This window comes from Ovis aries, chromosome 10, assembly GCF_016772045.2.
Source record: "Ovis aries strain OAR_USU_Benz2616 breed Rambouillet chromosome 10, ARS-UI_Ramb_v3.0, whole genome shotgun sequence".
NCBI classification, from domain to species: domain Eukaryota; kingdom Metazoa; phylum Chordata; class Mammalia; order Artiodactyla; family Bovidae; genus Ovis; species Ovis aries.
In genome coordinates this window covers 45,464,004-45,475,518 of record NC_056063.1, presented here as the reverse complement: position 1 = coordinate 45,475,518, position 11,515 = coordinate 45,464,004, and the positions used below count along the sequence as shown (strand labels likewise).

The following is an 11,515-nucleotide window of genomic DNA, read 5'->3' as shown; positions in this document are numbered from 1 at the left end:
ACTTATTTATATATATATTACTTATATATATTATGGCTTATACTTAGGGCTTCCCTCATGGCTCAGAGGTTAAAGTGTCTGCCTGGAATGCAGGAGACCTGGGAATGCAGGAGACCCGGGTTCGATCCCTGGGTCAGGAAGATCCCCTGGAGAAGGAAATGGCAACCCACTCCAGTACTCTTGCCTGGAGAATCCCATGGACGGAGGAGCCTGGTAGGCTACAGTCCACGGGGTCGCAAAGAGTCGGACATGACTGAGCGACTTTACTTACTTACTTACTTACTTTATGAATTATTTATTTTATAACTGAAAGTTTGTGCCTCTTAATCTCTTTCATCTATTTCAACCATCTTCCACACCTCTACCCTGTAGCAACTATCAGTTTGTTCTGGATATGAATCTGTGTCTATTTTGTTTGTTTATTTGCTTGTTTTTTAGATGCCACACACACAATATGTGAAATATCACACTTGCCTTTCTCTGACTGACTTATATCGTTAGCATAACATATTCTTGTCACCAAGGGCAAAGTATTATTATGTTTTATGGCTGAGTAATATTCTGTTATTCAGATATATATATATATATACACACATATATATGTATATATACTATGCATTCTTTTTCCATTTGTCTATCCATGGACACATTTTTTGCTCCATATCTTTACATATTTACTGTTGTAAACAATGCTGCAATGAATATACAGTTGTATATATCTTAGTGTTTTTGTTTTCTTCAGAAAAATAACAAGAAATGGAATTGCTGAATTGTATCATAGTCCTATTTTAATTTTTTGAGGAACCTGAATGCTGTTTTTTATAGTGGCTGCACTAATGTGTTATACATTTCCACCAATGATGCATAAGGGATTCCTTTTTCTCCATATACCTCCCACCACTTGTTTTTATTTGGCTTTTTGATAAAGTCATTTTGACACATATGAAGTGATATTTCATTGTGGTTTTGTTTTGCATTTCTCTGATGATTAGTGATATTGAGCATTTTTTCATGTTTCTGTTCACTGTCTCTATGTCTTTGGGGGGAAAAACTTGCCTATTCAGATCCTCTTACTAATTTGTTTTTTTAATGTGCCCCAGGCATGAAATAGCTCTGGCCACCAATCCAGGCATCAAGCTAGGATGAACGAAGGACTAGACATCTGCTTTGCCCTTGACTGATATAAGAGAAACACCACCAATCAGGTGCCTCTTTGCCCATTGTCAGGAACCTCTTACCATTTTTAATAGGATTTTTTGGTTGCTTATTTGCTTGATATTGAGTTATATGAGTTATTTATGTATTCTGAATACTAATTCTTTATCAGATATACGATTTGAAAATATCATCTCCCATTCAATAGGTTGCTTTTTCATTTTGTTGATAGTTTCCTTTAATGTGCAAAATTGTACAAAATATTTTTAGTTTGATTTGGTCCCATTTGCTTAGTTTTGCTTTTCTTTGCCCTTGCCTGAGGAGATTAAGAATATTGCTATGGATCAATGTCAAAGAGCTGACTGCCTAAATTTTCTTCTAAGAATTTTATGGCTTTAGTTCTCACATTTAAGTTTTTAATGTATTTTGAAAGGTTTGTTATTGTTGTTGTTTTTTTGTTTGTTTGTTTTTGTATCAGCTGTAAAATAGTGGTTTATATTTATTATTTTATGGAACCTGCCAAATTTTTCCAACATCATTTATTGAAGATGAATGCCACATTTTAATTTTTGCTGCCTTTGTCATAGATTAATTGACCATGTGTGCATGGGTTTATTTCTGAGCTCTCTTTTCTGTCCGATTGGTCTATGTGTCTGTTTTTGTGCCAGTACTACACTGTCTGATTACTATGGTTTTATAATATAGTTTGACATCAAGAAACATGACATTTCCAGCCTCATTCTTTTTCAAGGTAACTTTGCCTATCCAGTGTCTTTCATGATTTCATACACATTTTAAGATTATGTGTTCCAGTTCTATAAAAGAAAAATGTTTTTGATGTTTTCAGGGGTATTACAATGAATAGGTATACTGCTTTAGGTGTTATGGGTATTTTAACAATATTAATTCCTCCAAACATGAGCATAGTGTATCTGCTTATTTGTGTTCAGTTGAGAGCCACTTTTATTGGGCACCTGGCTGGAGCAATGTAAATGGTACTATCAAGGTAGATGACCAGTGTAAAAAATGATACCCAACAGTGCCTGGCCAATTAAGTAGAGGCAGAATTATTTTTTTCATTTTTAATATGGAGCCCAACAGTGCTTCCAACAGACCTCTGCCTTTTCAGCACTGGCTATAAAATTAGTCAATGAATCTGCCTCATGTTTGGCCCGGGGGCTTTTCACTGACTTTGCACTGAGACTCAGAGAGTGAGTTTTTACACTAGCCTTTTAAAAGTTACGTCTTGGTTTGCTACAGCACACTCACTCCCTCCTCTCACTGCCAGCTGTCCAGGGAGTAAGCCCTGATAGATTTCAGAGCTAACTGTTATGGGTGATTGTATTCCCAGTGCAGGTTCTTAGGGATGGTGTGCCCAATGTGGGGCTTGAACCCATAACTCCTTAGGGAGGACCTTCACGTTTATGGTATTTCTGTTTTGGGGGGAGAAAGTGTAACTGCCTTTAGGTGCGGGTACTATGTAGACTGAGTTTCTACTTCTCCTATTCATCTTAATATGTTTTCTAAGTTATATCCTGAGTTTTAGAAGAGCTGTTCTGCTCTCCTTCAGGTTATTTCCAGATTTGTTCCATATACAGTTGTAGTTTTGGTGTGTCCCTGAGAGGATGTGACACCAGGATCTCCTTACTTTGTCATCATGACACCATATCCCAAAGGCTGGCATTTTAAACTAGCTTAATAAGACTATCAGCTCAGTCACTCAGTCATTTCTGACTCTTTGAGACGCCTTGGACTGCAGCACATCAGGTTTCCCTGTCCATCAAAAACTCCCAGAGCTTGCTCAAACATGTCCATTGAGTCGGTGATGCTATCCAACCATCTCATCCTCTATCATCCCCTTCTCCTCCTGCCTTCAACCTTTCCCAGAATCAGGGTCATTTCCAGAGTCAGTTCTACACATCAGGTGGTGAAAATTTTGGAGTTTCAGCTTCAGCATCAGTCCTTCCAATGAATATTTAGGACTGATTTCCTTTAGGATGGACTAGTTGGATCTTCTTGCAGTCCAAGGGACTCTCAAGAGTCTTCTCCAACACCAAAGCTCAGAGGCATTAATATTATGGCACTCAGCTTTCTTTATAGTACAGCTCTTACATTCATACATGACTACTGGAAAAACTGAAGTTTTGACTAGATGGACTTTTGTTGGCAAAGTAATGTCTCTGCTTTTTAATATGTTATCTAGTTTGATAATAGCTTTTCTTCCCAGGAGCAAGTGTCTTTTAATTTCATGGCTGCAGTTAACAGCTGCAGTGATTTTGGAGTGCAAGAAAGTAGTCTGTCACTGTTTCCACCCTATCTATTTGCCATGAAGTGATGGAACCAGATACCATGATCTTAGTTTTTTGAATGTTGACTTTTAAGCCAACTTTTTCACTCTCCTCTCTCACTTTCATCAAGAGACTCTTCAGTTCTTCACTTTTTGCCATAAGGGTGGTGTCATTTGCATATCTGAGGTTATTGATACTTCTCCAGCAATCTTGATTCCAGCTTGTGCTTCACCCACCCTGACATTTCACATGATATACCCTACATATAAATTAAATAAGCAAGGTGTCAATATTACAGCCTTGATGTACTTCATTCTCAATTTGGAAATGGTCTTTTGTTCTATGTTTGCTTTCAACTGCTGCTTCTTGACCTGCATACAGATTTCTCAGGAGGCAGGTAAGGTTGTCTGTTATTCCCATCTCTTGATGAATTTTCCACTGTTTGTTGTGATCTACACAGTTAAAGGCTTTGGCATAATCAATGAAGCAGAAGTAGATGTTTTTCTGTAACTCTCTTGCAGTTTCTATGATCCAGTGAATTTTGGCAATTTGGTCTCTGGTTCCTCTGCCTTTTCTAAATCCAGCTTGAACATCTGGAAGTCCACAGTTCACATACTGTTGAAGCCTGGCTTGGAGAATTTTGAGCATTACTTTGCTAGCATGTGAGATGAGTACAATTGTGTGGTAGTTTGAACATTCTTTGGGATTGGCATGAAAATTGACCTTTTCCAGTCCTGTGGCCACTTCTGAATTTACCAAATTTGCTGGCATATTGAGTGCAGTAGTTTTAGAGCATCATTTTTCTGAATTGAAATAGCTCAACTGGAATTCCATCACCTCTACTAGCTTTCTTTGTAGTCATGCTTCCTAAGGCCCACTTGACTTCACATTCCAGGAGATCTGGCTCTAGGTGAATGATCACACCACCGTGGTTATCTGGGTCACAAAGATCTTTTTTTGTATAGTTCTTATGTTTACTCTTGCCACCTCTTCTTAATATCTTCCGCTTCTTTTAGGGGCAAATTGTTTCTGTCATTTATTGTGCTTGTCTTTGCATGAAATGTTCCCTTGGTATCTCTAATTTTCTTGAAGAGAACGCTAGTCTTTCCCATTCTATTGTTTTCCTCTATTTCTTTGTATTCATCACTGAGGAAGGTTTTTTTTTATCTTTCCTTGTTATAGTTGATTTCAAATTCTGGTGAGACAATAAAGTACATTAGAAGCCCTCAGAGGTGTTTAAGGCAGAACAGAGAACCCTAACACTCTGGTTAGAGCAAGTACATCTTATCTAACATTATGGAGATATTCTTAAACTTGGATCTCATGATTTTTTCCATTGGATTTTAGATATCATTACAATGAATACCTAAGTGCTTACTAATAGCAATTGTATTGGCAGTATGTCCTCCATTCTATAGTCTATATTTAAATTCGTTCCCTGCAAATCAAAATCATTATAAATTTATTGGGATTAGTGATGACATAAAGCTGAAATAGAAGGGCCAAGAGACGAATCCAGTTCTCTAGCTATTAATACTAAAGTGAGGTATATTTTGATGTTGATGTGATCTTTTCTCCTTGCCACTCCTGACTGTCTCTAGATCTTCACAATTCCTAGTTTCTTGACTTCAAATTTGCCTTCAGAGCATGGTTGTTCATTTTGATCCAGATTCTGTTTTTGACGCTTCGAGTTTTTACCCTTTACAAAAATATCGTTTGTATTTTCCTGGATACAACGTTTCTTTGCCCAGTGGTTCACAGGTACCCCCACTTGCTGTCCTTGCTCCCCGATTCACTTCCAAAGTGTATAGCATTAAAACGTTTGTTGGGATATACACTTCTGAGTCTTTCCTGGCACTTGAAAATATTTTTCCCTCAGCAGGTTGAGTTTCCCAGAATTCCCTCTATTAAATTCTTTGCAGCAGCAAACCTATATTTTGGCTTGACTCTGATTTCAAAATATCATCTTGATTAGTCTCCCTTTACTAATTAAATGGAAAATAAGGTTTTGATTGGCTTTATTACCTAGAAAAGCAAACTTATTTTCTTAATACAGTAAAGCCTTAGTTCCCAAGTAGTACTAATCAATATTTTCAACCAATAGGTACAAACTGATTAACAAATTATTCTTTAAAGTATATTTATTTTATTTGTCTTTGTTCCAGGATCCTGTATTCTAACTTCAAGTGCTCACAAAACCTGAACTCATTGCTGAGGCTTGAACTTCCCTTCAGGGGCTACACTCTTTCATCCTCATTTCCCAGTTACATACTTTCCTGACCCTTGTCAAGTTTAAACTTTTTTTTTCTTCCTTTTTAACCTTTTGATGCCCTTCACACATTTCTTGCACCCTATGTCTCTGACCATTACTGATATATTTTCTATATCTATGGGCTTGTCTTGTGTTTCTTTTAGTTTCCACATATAAGAGAAAGCAAACAGTACTTGTCTTTCTCTGTCTGGTTTATTTCACTCAGCATGATATATATATCACAACTCCTTTATTCATTCTTCCATTGATGGACACTTAGGTAGTTTCCATATCTTGACTATTGTAAACAGTGCTTCAATGAACATGGGTGCATATAGTTTTTCAAGTTAGAGTTTAATTTTCTGCAGATAATACTCAAATTGAAATTGCTGGGTCAAATAAAAGTTTTAATACATTTTGGAAGAGGTTAATAAAGCTTATTTAGTACCAGCCTGTCAGGAATGAAACTATTAAACACTGAATACATTGAAATTATATCTTTAAAAAATAGAACCACTGTACTGTAATAATTCTGACTACAGATGGGTTAGAGTTTGGAATACAATTCCTTTTATGTGGTGCTGCTAACTTCTGAGTATGTTTAGAATCTGAGTTATTTCTTCCTATGCATGAAGAGGACATGACATATTCAGACTATCCTCATAATATACTCTTATTAATGTTCATTAATGTCTTCATTTGAATAAGGCCTATAAACTGAAAAAAGACAAGTTATATGTCTTTACATTCAAATATAATGGTAAGACAATAGCAGCAAAATTTGTATATGCAAGGTTGCAGGAATTACTGAAATTCTACAGTGTATACTCACATGAGGCTCTTAATAAAGATGAAGAATATGATTCACAGGAGAAAGGATGCTCAGGCAAACACAGAGAGGTCTCAATGCCCCAGAACAACTTCTAAAACTTTTCTTTTGTAGAAAATGTGTTTTGTCTTTGAACAGTGAACTGCCAACATTAGTCTGAGATACACTAGCTATGGAAGCCAAGGCTCAAGTGTACTGAATAATATTGTATAGCCTACTGGTAAGATGTCTAAAACTCTGCACAATAACCAGTCAAACAAAGGGTTAATGTTTTCAGTAGTGAAGTTGAATACCCATGCCTCCAAGACAGAAATGTTTAGAGCTCAAACAGCAAATTGAAATGTCACTTTCAAGTAGATTTCATTCCTATTTTGAATAAAGTAAATACTAGAGCCCCAGACATTTCTGGATATCACTATAGGGCTATCATAGACCAAATTCATGTTAACACTATGTCTAATGTCAGATGGATGAATAAAGAAGATATAAGTATACAGCAAAATACTACTCAGTCATAAAAAGGAGTAAAATTAGATCATTTGTAGAAATGTGGATGGACTAGGAGTCTGTCATACAGAGTGAAGAAAGTCAGAAAGAAAAAAGCAAGCACTGTATATTAACACATATATATGAAATCTAGCATGGGAGATGAGTGCAGTTGTCTGATGATTAGCACATTCTTTGATGGTACACTTCTTGGAAACTGGAATGAGAATTTACCTTTTTCAGTCCTGTGGCCACTGCTGGGTCTTCCAGATATGCTCACATAATGAATGCAAAACCTTGATGACATCCTCTTTGGGGATTTGAATAGTTCCACTGGAATTTCATCGCATTCACTAGCTCTTTTAACAGCAGAGTTTCTTAAGGCCTATTTGACATTTCACTCCAGAATTTGACTCTGGGTGACTCATCACACCATCATAGTAATCTGGTTCATTAAGATCTATTTTTTACAGTTCTTCCATGCATTCTTTGCATCTCTTCTTTATTTCTTCAGCATCCACTTGGTCTCTACCATTTTTACCATTAATTGTGCTGATCTTTGGGCAGAACGCTCACTTTATGTTTCCAATTTTCCTGAAGGGATCTCTAGTCTTTTCCCTTTTGTTGTTTTCTTCTATTATTAAACATTGTTCATTGAAGAAGACCTTCTTGTCTCTTTTAACTATTCTTTGAAATTCCGTGTTTAATTGGATGTATCTTTCCCTCTATCCCTTACTTTTCACTTCTCTTCATTCTGCTATTCATAAAGACTCCTCAGATAACCACTTTATCTTCTTGCTTTTTTTTTTCCCCCTTTGGGATGGTTTTGTTCAGCCTCCTGTACAATATTATGGACTTCTGTCTATAATTCTTCAGGCACACTGCTATCTAGATTTAGTCCTTTGAATCTATCTGTTACCTCTATTGCAAATTCATATGGGATTTTATTTAAGTAATACCTGGCTGGCCGACTGTTTTTCTGGTATTCTTTAGTTTAAGCCTGGATTTTGATATAAGAAGGTGATGATCTGAGCCACAGTCAGCTCCAGGTCTTGTTTCTGCTGACTGTATACAGCTTCTTCATCTTCAGCTACAAAGAATGTAATCAATTTGATAAAATATTGCATGCCAGTCTTCAACATCAGCTAGTCGTCAGTATGTCTTCATCATGCTAGTCTTCAGCATGTCATCATGCTAGTCTTCAGCTAGTCTTCTTCATGCTGCTGCTGCTGCTGCTAAGTTCCTTCAGTCATGTCCAACTCTGTGTGACCCCATGGTTGGCAGCCCACCAGGCTCCCTCATCCCTGGGATTTTCCAGGCAAGAACACTGGAGTGGATTGCCATTGCCTTTTCATGCTAGTCTTCAGCAAATCAACAAATTTCAGACATCTAAGCTGGTTTAGAAAAGGAAGAGGAACTAGAGATCAAATTGCCAATGTTCGTTGGATTATAGCGGAAGCAAGGGAATTTCAGAAAAGCATCTATCTATGTTTCATTGACTATGCTAAAGCCTTTGACTGTGTGGATCATTACAAACTGTGGAAAGCTCTTAAAGAGATGGGAATACCAGACCATCTTACATGTCTCTTGAGAAACCTGTATGCAGGTCAACAAACAATAGTTAGAATCCTGTATGGAACAACTAATTGGTTCAAAATAAGAAAGGAGTACAACAGGGCTGTCTGCTGTCACCCTGTTTGTTTAATCTATACATTGAGCAAGTCATGAGAAATGCCAGGCTGGCTGAGATACAAGCTGGAATCAAGATAGGCAGGAGAAGCATCAACAACCTCTGATATGCAGAAGATACTGCTCTAATGACAGAAAGTGAAGAAGAGGTAAAGAGCCTGTTGATGAGGATGAAGGAGGAGAGTGAAAGAACCAGCTTAAGACCAAGTATTTAAAAATTAAGATCATGGCATCTGGCCCCATTACTGCGTGGCAAATAGAAGGGGAAAATATGGAAATAATGACCACTTTTTTCTTCTAGGGCTCCAAAATCACTGTAGTGAGCCATGAAATCAGAAGACAATTGCTTCTTGGCAGGAAAGCAATGCCAAACACAGAGAATGTGTTGTAAAGCAGAGACATTACTCTGCCTACAAAAGTCCATATAGTCAAGGCTATTGTCTTCCCAGTGATCAAGTATGGTTGTAATATTTGGATCATAAAGAAGGCAGAACATCAAAGAATTGATGCCTTTCAACTGTGGATAAGTTGGATAAGACTTTGGAAAGTCCTTTGGACAGCAAGGAGATCAAACCAGTCAATTTTAAGGGTGATCAACCCTGAATATTCACTGGAAGGGCTGATGCTGAAGCTGAATCTCCAGTATTGTGGTCATCTGATGTGAAAAGACAACTCACTGGAAAATCCCTGATGCTGGGAAAGATCAAGGGCAGAAGGAGAAGAGGGCATCAAGGGATGAGATAGCTGGATGACATCACCAATGCAATAAACAAAAACTTGGGCAAACTCTGGGAGATGATGAGGGACAGGAAGGCCTGGTATGCTGCAGTCCATGGGGTTGCAAAAAGTCAGCCATGACTGGGTGACTGAAGAACAATAGCAACAAAATGTGGAATCTAGAAAAATTATACAGACAAATCCGTCTGAAGAGCAGGAGTAGAGATGCACACGCAGTGAATAGGCATGTGGGCATGAGGTGGGGAGTGGAGTGAAGTTGAATTGGGATATAAGGATTGACACATACATGTGTAAAATTGATAGCTAGTGGGAACCTTCTGTATAGCAAGGGAGCTCTGCTCAGTACTCTGTGGTGGCCTATTTTGGTGGGACGAGGGAGGGAGGGATGTGCAAGAGGGAGGGACCTCTCTCTCTATATATATATTTATATATATAGAGAGAAGAGAGACCTTAATCACTTTGTTGTACAGCAGAAACTAACACAACATTGTAAAGTAATTAAAGTATTGTAGTTTTGCATTGTTGGATTTTGCCATTTGATATTGGAATCCAACATAACACTGGTTATGTTTTACATCATTTTAATATATATTTCTCACTTTATGCTTCTTTTTTTGCTAATGACTTATTAGTTGTTGTTTATTTTATACTTATTCTAGACTGTAGAATTGATGTTAGACAAAAAGTAAATTTGAGCAATTTTTTAATTTGAGTTCAAAATGGGTTTAAAGCAAGAGAGACAACTTGCAACATCCACAATGCATTTGGCTCAGAAACTGCTGATGAATGTACAGTGCAGTAGTGGTTCAAGGAGAAAAGAGTCTTAAAAATGAGGAGCACAGTGGCAGGCAATTGAAATTTGGCAATGTCCAATTGAGAGGATTATCAAAGCTAATCCTCTGACAACTACACAAAATTTGCCCAAGAACTCCATGTCAACCATTCTATGGTCACTCAGTTTTTGAAAAGGTGAAAAAGTTTGATAAGTGGGTGCCTCATGTTTGCAAATTAAAAAAAAAATCATCATTTTGAAGTGTCATCTTCTTTTATTGTATGCAACAACAACCAAACAGCTATTGACTAGATTGAGATGTGCTATGAAATGTGGATTTTGTATGACAATTGGCAGTGACCAGCTCAGTGGTTGGAGCAGGAAGAAGCTCAAAAGCAATACCTCCCCCCACCCAAAAAAAAGCAATACTCAAAACCAAACTTGCACCAAAAAAATGGCACTGTTTGGTGGTCTGCCGCTGGTCTGATCCACTACAGTTTTCTAAATCACAGTGAAACCACAATATCTGAAAATTACACTCAGCAAATTGATGAGATGCACCGAAAACTGCAACACGTGAAGCCAGCATTGGTCAACAGAAAGGTTCAAGTCTTTTCCAAGACCACGCCTGACTACATATCACACAACTAAGGCTTCAAAAATTGAACGAATTGGGTTACAGAGTTTTGCCTCATTCACCATATTCCCCTGACCTTTCCAATAAACAACCACCTCTTCTAGCATCTAGACAACTTTTTTACAGGGAAAATGTTTCCACAATCAGCAGGAAACAGAAAACGCTTTCTGAGTTTGTTGAATTCTAAAGCATGGGTTTTTATGCTACAGGAATAAATAAACTTATTTCTCATTGGAAAACATGTGTTGGTTGTAATGGCACCTATTTTGATTAATGAAGATGTGTTTGAACCTAGTTACAATTATTTAAAATTCACAGTCCAAAATTGTAAATTTTTTTGTACCAACCTTATACTCCAACTGAAAAAACAGAGAGAGAGAGAGAGAGAGAGAGAGAGAGAGAGAGAAAGAGAGAGAGAGGGAAGTTAGGCACACCACAACCGCTAGTCTCAAAGAGTAAATATTCTTAGGTCCTCTCTGAGAAAGGAAATGAGTCTTCAATAGCGTCTGATTCTGCTTTCTAAGAGTTCTTCCCCATTACTCTGTCCTCTCTCTGCCTTGTCCCATTTCTCTTAGATTTTGGTTTGCTCTCTGAAGGACCCTTTCTTTTGTATAAGAAATGTCTCATAATTGAAGGAAAATACACTTCCTAGCCTATACAGCTACTGCAA

The 11,515-nt window shown here is 37.4% G+C and overlaps 1 non-coding gene across 1 annotated transcript; it reads right to left on the bottom strand.

Annotated features, from left to right (window-relative positions):
- Nucleotides 1–1,087: 1,087 nt before the first annotated feature.
- LOC114116766 (small nucleolar RNA SNORA48) lies at nt 1,088–1,232 on the bottom strand. The gene has a single exon (XR_003590586.2). It is a non-coding gene; the product is annotated as a small nucleolar RNA SNORA48 (small nucleolar RNA).
- Nucleotides 1,233–11,515: the final 10,283 nt, after the last annotated feature.